The following is a 9,196-nucleotide window of genomic DNA, read 5'->3' as shown; positions in this document are numbered from 1 at the left end:
AAGTGCCAACCTTGTAATATTTGGGGGGGGGGTGATTTCAAAGACTAGTGAAAAGGGGGGGTGTCTCTTGTGTCTTCTTTCTTCCACTCTTCTTGACTCTTTGCAATCTTCTTTTTTGCTATCATGGATGCATCTACAGTTCCACTTTTAACACCATATAATTACTTTGAATGGAAATCTAAGATGATAATATATCTGAAAAGACATGGATATCATCGTGTTACTATGGGACTTGAAACTGAACCTCAAGATGTTGCAGAAAAGATTAAATGGTTTAATAAATGTGATGAAGCTTTTGGTACATTGTGCATGTCAGTCTCTCCTGACCTTCTTTTTCACATTGAATCTGCTACTACACCAAATGCAGTATGGACTACTTTGGGAAACCTCTTTGGTAAGCAGGATGAACTAAGAGGTCATCAATTGGAGAATGAACTCATAGGGTTGAATCCAGCCAATTTTGATACTATACAAGACTTCTTCACTAAACTTAAGTCTATAAGATTGCAGTTGGAATAGTGTGGAACTAAGAAAGATGATAAGCAACTGATCTTGAGTATTCTTTCTAAGCTTGGTCCTAACTATTCAGTGTTTGTTTCTACATTCTATGCTACCAAATGTGCCCTAGGTACCACATTCAAAATGCCTTCTTTAGATGATTTTGCTGCAGAACTCACTAGGGAGCAGGACAAATTGGTTCAAATGGGTACAATAAAGCCCTCTAAGTCACATGCCTTAGTTGTAAATCAAGGCACAAAAGAACAGAAAGGGTCTAGTAAGCAAGATAAGAAACAAAAGAACCAAGGAGAGAAGAAGAAAGATCAGAAATCTGCTACTTCAAAAGCAGACAATGAGACCTCTTCATCAAAAGGTGAACAACCTAAGAAGGAGAAGGTCAAGTGTTCTTATTGTAAGAGGCCTAGTCATGATGAACATAAGTGTTTAAAGAAACAAATTGTTCACCTTTCAAATCTTCTTGAAAAGAATAATATCAAGGTTCCTGATTCAGTCAAACAAAGTTCATCGGAAGGATCTTCTAAGGACATAGATAAGAGTAAGGGGAAAGGAAAGGGTAAGGCCCTAGTTGCTATTGCTTCACAACCAAATTCTTGGATAATTGACTCAGGTGCTTCACACCACATGGCTTCTTCAGAAGATGATTTCACATCTTTAGAGCCATGTTCTATGCCTTCCATCCTAATGGGTGATGACACTCCTGTTGAAGTGCATGGGAGAGGGTCTGTTGATGTGGGTGAAGGAACATTTCAAGATGTCCTTTGTGTTCCATCTTTATCAACTAATCTCCTATCTGTTTATCAGATCACTCACACTGGTTTTGGCAAGCAAGTTGAGTTCACACCAGATGCAGTGGTAATCAGCGAAATGCATAATGGGTCTACTGTTGCTGTGGGAAAAGCAGATCATCATTCTAGATTATATCAGTTTTCTCACTTTGTTCCTGATTCTCCTTCGACAGTTTTACTCACTCATGCAGATGAGGTGAGTTGTTTGTGGCATCAACGGTTTGGCCACTTGAACTACCGTTACTTGCAACAACTCAGTCAACAAGAAATGATTTCAGGGTTGCCTTCTATTCGATTTTCTGATGGAGTGTGCCAGGGGTGCATTCTTGGTAAGCATCCAAAGGAGAAGTATGATAAAAGTAAAGCTTGGAGGGCTACACAACTATTGGAGTTGGTACATAGTGACTTGGCAGGACCATTTCCACAACCATCTTTCAGCAAGGCTAGATATGTCTTGACATTTATTGATGACTTTTCTAGATATACATGGGTTTACTTTCTCAAACAAAAGTCTGAAGTCTTTGAAAATTTTCTAGATTTCAAAGCTTTTGCAGAGAAACAATCTGGGAAGTTCATCAAGATTCTGCGTACAGATAATGGGGGTGAATATGTTAATAATCAGTTTGAACAGTTTTGTGCTTCAGAAGGTATCAACATGCAGCACACAATTCCATACAGTCCTCAACAAAATGGTCTAGCAGAACGAAAGAATAGGTCCTTGAAGGAGATGGCTAATTGTATGATTCACTCCAAGTCTTTGGCACCTCAGTATTGGGCAGAGGCCATCAACTGTGCGTGTTACATCCAGAACCGAGTTCCTCATAAAGCTCTGAAGGGGGTAACTCCCTTTCAAGCTTGGACTGGTCGAAAACCCACAGTTAAACACTTTAGAGTGTTTGGTTCTCTTGCATGGGCCCACATTCCAGCTGAAAAACGCAAGGCTATGGATCCGCAGAGTAAGCCTTGCATATTTGTTGGATATCCAGATGATGTCAAAGGGTATAGGCTTCTCCATCCCACTACTCATGAGTTGTTCATTGAGAGGAGTGTTCATTTTGAGGAGAGTTCTTCTAGTTCTTCTCATACCACTTCTCCATCCACTATCACATTGGAGAAATTGCATTCTGATGACAGTTCTTCAGAGGATCTTAATCCTCCTAATCTTGATGAGGAGTCTTCTTCCTCTACTTCAGATGGTGATAGTGATGATGAGGATTCACATTCCTCTCATAGTCATCATTCAGAGGTTGATGATTCTCCCCCAGACTCTCCAGCCTCAGTGCCTCTTTGGGCTCGACAAACTTTTGAGTCAGCAGGAGATTGGCTTGGTGATCCATTAGATACTAGAAGAACAAGGTCACAATTTCAGCAAGCTCCACATCTCTTCATTGCTTCAGCTTCTGATCCACAGTCCTTTCGAGAAGCTTCAAGTGTTCCTGAGTGGGATGTTGCAATGCAAGAAGAGTTCAATTCCTTGGAAAGGAATCACACATGGGATTTAGTTCCTCTTCCTAAGGGAAGGAAACTTGTTCGATGCAAGTGGATCTATCGAACAAAATTTGCAGCAGATGGGTCGGTTGATAAGTATAAGGCTCGCTTGGTAGCAAAAGGTTTTTCCCAAGTTCTAGGGGTTGATTACTTTGAGATTTTTGCTCCAGTTGCTAAGATGAATTCCATCCGACTTGTTCTTGCTATAGCTGCAGCACATCGTTGGGAAGTTCATCAGATGGATGTGAAGAGTGCATTTCTTCATGGTGACCTTCAGGAGGAAATCTACATGGAGCAACCATAGGGGTTTGTTCAGGATCCTTCACTTGTGTGTCGACTTCGAAAGTCTCTCTATGGCCTCAAACAGGCTCCTCGAGCTTGGTATGCCAAGATGGACTCATTCCTTCTGACAGTTGGTTTCACTCGGTGCCATTCTGATCCGAACGTATACATTATGCAACAGGATGAAACTCTCACATTTTTGGTTCTCTATGTTGATGACTTGTTACTCATAGGGAGTCACTCATCCACCATCAAAGCAATGAAAATTGCTCTACATGATAGATTTTTGATGTTAGACTTGGGTCTTCTGCATTACTTCTTGAGAATTGAGATCACTCAATCATCTTCAGGAATCTTCCTTGGACAACCCAAGTATGCACTTGATATGCTCTCCAGATTTCACATGGCTGATTGTAAGCCTGCACCTACTCCATTTTTGTTAGGAGTCAAACTTGAGGCTAAGTGCTCTTCACCCTTGGTTGATGGCACTTTATATCGACAGCTTGTTGGAAGCCTCATTTATTTGACTCATACGAGACCCGGCATTTCTTATGCTGTGGGCATGGTCTCTAGATTCATGCAGGAGCCACATGAGTTGCATTGGAAAGCAGCTAAGCGGATCCTCCACTACATTCAGGGTACTCACAATTATGGAATTTAGTATGTAGCAAGTGTGGATATTGACTTGGTAGGATATACAGATTCAGATTGGGCAGGTCATTCTCAGGATCGCAAGTCTACTTCTGGGTATTGCTTCTCACTTGGTTCTGGTCCAGTTTGTTGGTCGAGCAAGAAGCAGTCTGCAATTGCTCTTTCATCGACAGAGGCCGAGTATCGAGGGGCAGTTAATGCCACCACTGAGGCTATTTGGCTTCAAAATATTCTTACTGAGTTTGGTATTCCAGTCAGAAAGCCTACCATCATCTTTTGTGATAATCAGAGTGCTATACAGATCTCAAGAAATCCAGTTCATCATCAGAGGACGAAACACATTGAGATACATATGCACTATATTCGGGAGCTCATTCAGGAAGGCATCATTGATCTTAAGTATTGTTCTACATCGGAGCAAACTGCGGACATCTTCACCAAACCTTTCACTGAAAGCAAGTTCCTTCATTTGCGATCTTTGCTTGGGATGCAAAAGGTGTCTACTTCAGGAGGGGCTTCTTAGTCCTTCATTCTTTCTCTCTCTATTTAGGGGGGTCTATTCCTCTTATGGGGGGGGCTTCTTCTTTTGGGGGGGATATTTATGTACATGGGTACCTAACATGGCCTCATTTGTCGGGACCCATCTTTTCACCCACCTAAGCTACGCTTAAGGGGGGGTGTTAGTGTAGGTTTTTTTATTTTCCTTATGTTAGGGGGTATTTGTTTTTCCTACACATATATTATTAAGCTTGCTTAGGTTATTAGGTGTGGTTAATATGAGGACACGTGGCGGAATACATTAGCTACATATGTAACTCTCCACCTCACATGGGTAGTTGAGTTACACACCCTCTTTTGGCTTGTTGTGCCACCTCTCATAACCACTATTTTGTCATTTCCTAAGTGGGTTATGGGGTAGTTGGGTTTCTCACCCTCTTTTGGCCTTATGTGCCACCTCTTATAACTCCTTTTTTGTTTTCATGTAAGGAGGTTATGCCACATGTTTTGGCATTTACCAAGTAGGTAAAAACCTCCCACCTTTTATGGGGTAGTAGGTAAAACCTCCCACTTTTTATGGAGGTGGGAGTTAATGCACCTCTTGGTTGTATATGCTATTATTTTTCTATATAATAAGCAATATACTCTCACCTTCACAAGGGAAGTGATAGCTCGGTGAGAGTCTTCTCTAAATTCTCTTCTTTATCTCTATTTTTCTCTCATATCAGATTTATCTTCATTCAGCTATTTTGATCTTCGATCATCCGTTGCTTGGAGTTGCATGTGATCTATGACCGACATCAGATCCTGGCTCAATTCTTGCTTCTCACAGAATTTAACAAAATCAACGCAGGAAGAGGCAAAGGAAGGTTCTAACAACTGAGGAGATTGCAGCAAATAGGGAGAAGGAGGCAATGCGTCAACAAGAGAGAAGATCAAGAATGAGACAAGGAGCTTCAAGTTCCACAATCATTTTAGAAGAGGAGAACATCAATGAGACCATAAATGTTGATGAAGGAAACACAATAGAACCATTTAATTTAGGTGCATCTTCTAATCCATTATTGGATACATGTATGTCTTCACAGCCCTATGTTTTTTCTCATGAAGAAATTGGTGATTTAGTAGAAGCAGGTTACTTATTAAATGAAATTCTAATTGAAAATCAAACCCCAAATGAAATTAGAAGTCAAATTGAAAGTGAAATTGAAATCCAAATTGAAACCCCAACTGAAACTAGATCTCAACTTGAAACTAAAATTGAAACCAAATTTGTAACTCCAAATGAAATTGAAAATCCACCTGCAACTAAAACCAATAATGTGCATGTAGACATGGAAACACCAATTGAAAATGAAACATGTTTGAATGATAATCAAATGAATGAAAATTTTGAAATTAAAAGTGATGTACTAGACAACCTTCCTGGCTTGGTTTCATGGAGACAGATTAGGACACATGCAAATAGATTGTTTAGAGATTTTTTTTATAATAAGAAATTTGGGTTTCAATGTCAATTAATGGTACAACTAATTAAAATGACTAAAATGCGAAAAGTGATGAAGAAGTTAGGCTTCTATTTCAAACCCAAGAAGAAGGAGGAGTCTTTAAAACAAGTTGTATCGACTATTGCTAGTGCCTTTGATACAATTGGAAAGAAAGGTCGTTCTAAAGATAAAAATGCGGCATGACGGGCAATAACAACTTTAGTAAGTCAAACAAATTCTAATAAAAGAATAATGAGAAACATAAGTGGATATCTTAATATTCATCGCAAAACTTTGTCAAGAGCTATAAAAAGAAGAGTTAATTTTGAAAGTGATCTGGCAAACAAATTGTGGACTTTTAGTGGTAGACTACCAAGGTCTGATATGAAACTTACTGGTGAAGTCAAAAATTTGATCGAAAAATTATGGCACGATAATACGAGAGTATCACCTAATGTTAGAGATGTTCTTAAATTAAGAGTTGGGTCAAAAATTCGTGATCCACATCCGAAACACCTATTGGACATGACTCAAACTGAATTGTATAAAAAAACTTTGGATGATAAGGTGTTGACTATTAGCATTTGTCAAAGGTCTTTTGAAAAGTGTAAACCTTGGTATGTTCGAATTAACAAGGAAAGAGTCACATGTTGTTGCAAAACTCATGTTCAATTTCGCTACCATTATGATGTATTTCGATATATACATGTTACCATGCATAGTAATGGAATGTTCCAAGAATGTTTTATAAATATACCACCTGAAACTATAAAGGAGTTTATTTCAAGTTTGTTTTGCAACCCACTAAATGAATAAAATTTCCTTTTCAATGCATGTGTTTCTGGTGTATGTGATATACGTGGCAATCTTGCATTGTTGGATGAATGTTGGCATGAAAATATTTCAAATGATTTTGGACAACAATTAATTGATGTTAAAAGATTTAAAACTATTGAGTATCCACTAAAGGATGGAAAGGTTGGAAAACGATGTGATCTAATCACTGAAAAAGTTAGTGTTCATGCATTTATGAATGAATTCAAGAGTAACATCATACCTAAATATGTTAAACACACTCAAAATGCTAGATGGCTCGATGGTCAGTTTTAAATATGTAAGGATACATTTCCTGTTGGTAGTATACTTTCGTTTGTTGACTTTGCAGAGAACTACACAGTTGCACCACAAGATGAGGTACAATCACAATACTACAATTCAGTGCAGGTATCAATTTTTGTCCATATTGTCTATAGGCATGCACCAGATAGTACACAAGAGGATCGCAAAATTTTGAGAGAGTACCATTTCTATATGAGTGATAATAAATTACACTCATCTGAGTTTGTCCAGTTTTGCTTCAAGACCTTTTTTCAGAATTTGAGGGAGAGAGAAATTCAGATGACACAACATCTAATATGGTCTAATAATTGCACAGGGCAATTCAAGAATGCTAGAATGTTTTATTGGTTGAGTAGGATTCATAAGAAAACTAATATTGAACATATTTGGATTTTTTTTGAGGCTAGACACGGGAAAGGAGAAAATGACGGTGCAGGTGCATGTGTTAAGAGAGCCCTTTGTAGAGAGCAACTCAAATTTGAGTAAAAGGCTAAATTTAAAAATGCAAGTGCAATTGTGGATTGGTGTAGTGCAAATTTATCCACAGGATCAAGTCAGAACTCTACAATTAGACGTTTCTTCTGGCTAGTTAAAGAGGAGAATATCCTTCCAAGATATGATTGTGATACAATAAATGGGTCAGCTAGATGGCATTCATTTAAGAGTTCTAATTCTAACACTTGGACTATATGGACTAGAGAGCTTGCATGTTTTTGTCAATTTTGTGTTGCAGGTGAATGGGAAGACTGCGAGAATACGGAAAGGGTCAAAGAATGGCAACACAAATCCTTAACACCTATTGAGACACAATATGAAGATGTTAGAAAAATGAAGACCTCGATCATGCATTTGCATCAGAAGATTATGATCGTGTTTCAAACCTCATACAACCTGGTAATTTAATTCAATTTATTGTTTATAACTTTAAATTATATATTTTTATGTATTGTCATATAATTTATGATTACATATTTGAATTATAAATTCTAACAAGTTTTATTTCTACACATTGTACTTAAATTTGTTTTATAGGACATGTGTATGTTGTTGTTGCACCTTAGGATAATGATGAGTAGGTTGAGTATTGGCTAGCTAGATGTGTAGAACCTAAGGAAAAGTTGATATGTGATCAAGTAGATGATGATCGTTTTCAGTATCCAGTTGGGTCTGTTGTGGTGGTTGGTACATGGCTACACAAATACTTAACAAGAAGGAATGGCTTACCAGCTTATGAAGACTACCAATCAGAAAAGAAGATTATACACTATAGACACCTAAAATTGTCTTGTCTAATTAAATAAATATTTTATTTATTTAATTACTTTAGCCTAGTTCTTCTATTAATTAAATAAATCTTTATTTATTTAATTAATTTGTTTATCCTCTTCTAGCCTTATTTCTCATTTAAATAAATACATTTATTTATTTAAATTATCCTTTTTTCTAAATTAAATAAATATCTTATTTATTTAATTGATCCCACTTCTTCTATTAATTAAATAAATCTTTATTTATTTAATTAATTCATTAGCCTTTTCCACCCATGACACATGCCATTCATCTCTTAATTCATACACTACCTACCCTCTTATTATTTTCTTATTTTCTCTACATACCCTCTAATCATAGTCGACCTCTTTTACACCTCTCAATCTTATCCCTCCACTTCTTATAGTGTCTTCTATATAAGGAGATGTTTCCTTCATTATCAAACCCTCACTATGCATTCAGCCCCGACTACGCTTTCGAACTTGCATATGCAATCAAGCCTACTTGAAACCACATTTCCGTTCTTTGCTGAGCTCTTGTGCACATAAAATCTGAGAACAAATATATCAAGCAAGATCAATGGAGATAGGAAGAATTGAGATTCAAACCCTATTGGACATGTGATGGTATAATCTTTGTGATTTCATTTGATTTGCATTGTCTTAGGTAATCTTCATATGTTATGGTGGATCTTTGTTATTGTTAGGCTAGGGTTTTGTGGTTGAATTCATTTAGTCTTTCAATATTGTTGTATCCATTTTCACCATATACATTTTGGCATGCCCGGTGGGACTCTTGTCCCTTTTGCATTTAACATCCTTGTTGCAGATTTCATGTTTTGAAGTTGCAAATCTGACATTTTTTATAGCATTTTGATATTTTCGCGTCTACGTACTTTTGGATCACGTTTTTGGTTTTCTGTCACGTCTAAGACATCTGGGATCGCGTTTGCATCCTCGACAATAATTTTTTATTTTTTTTTTACAAATTCTAGATGTCGCGTCTGTGTTCCCTAGTCACGTCTGTGGGGTTTTTAGGCGCGTCTGTGTCCAGAAGCCACGTCTGCATTCTGGAGCCACTTCTATGTCTCATCTAAGT

This window comes from Cryptomeria japonica, chromosome 5 (genome assembly GCF_030272615.1).
Source record: "Cryptomeria japonica chromosome 5, Sugi_1.0, whole genome shotgun sequence".
In the NCBI taxonomy this organism is placed as follows: domain Eukaryota; kingdom Viridiplantae; phylum Streptophyta; class Pinopsida; order Cupressales; family Cupressaceae; genus Cryptomeria; species Cryptomeria japonica.
The sequence above is the reverse complement of the archived record's forward strand: the minus strand, read 5'-3'. Positions refer to the sequence as shown.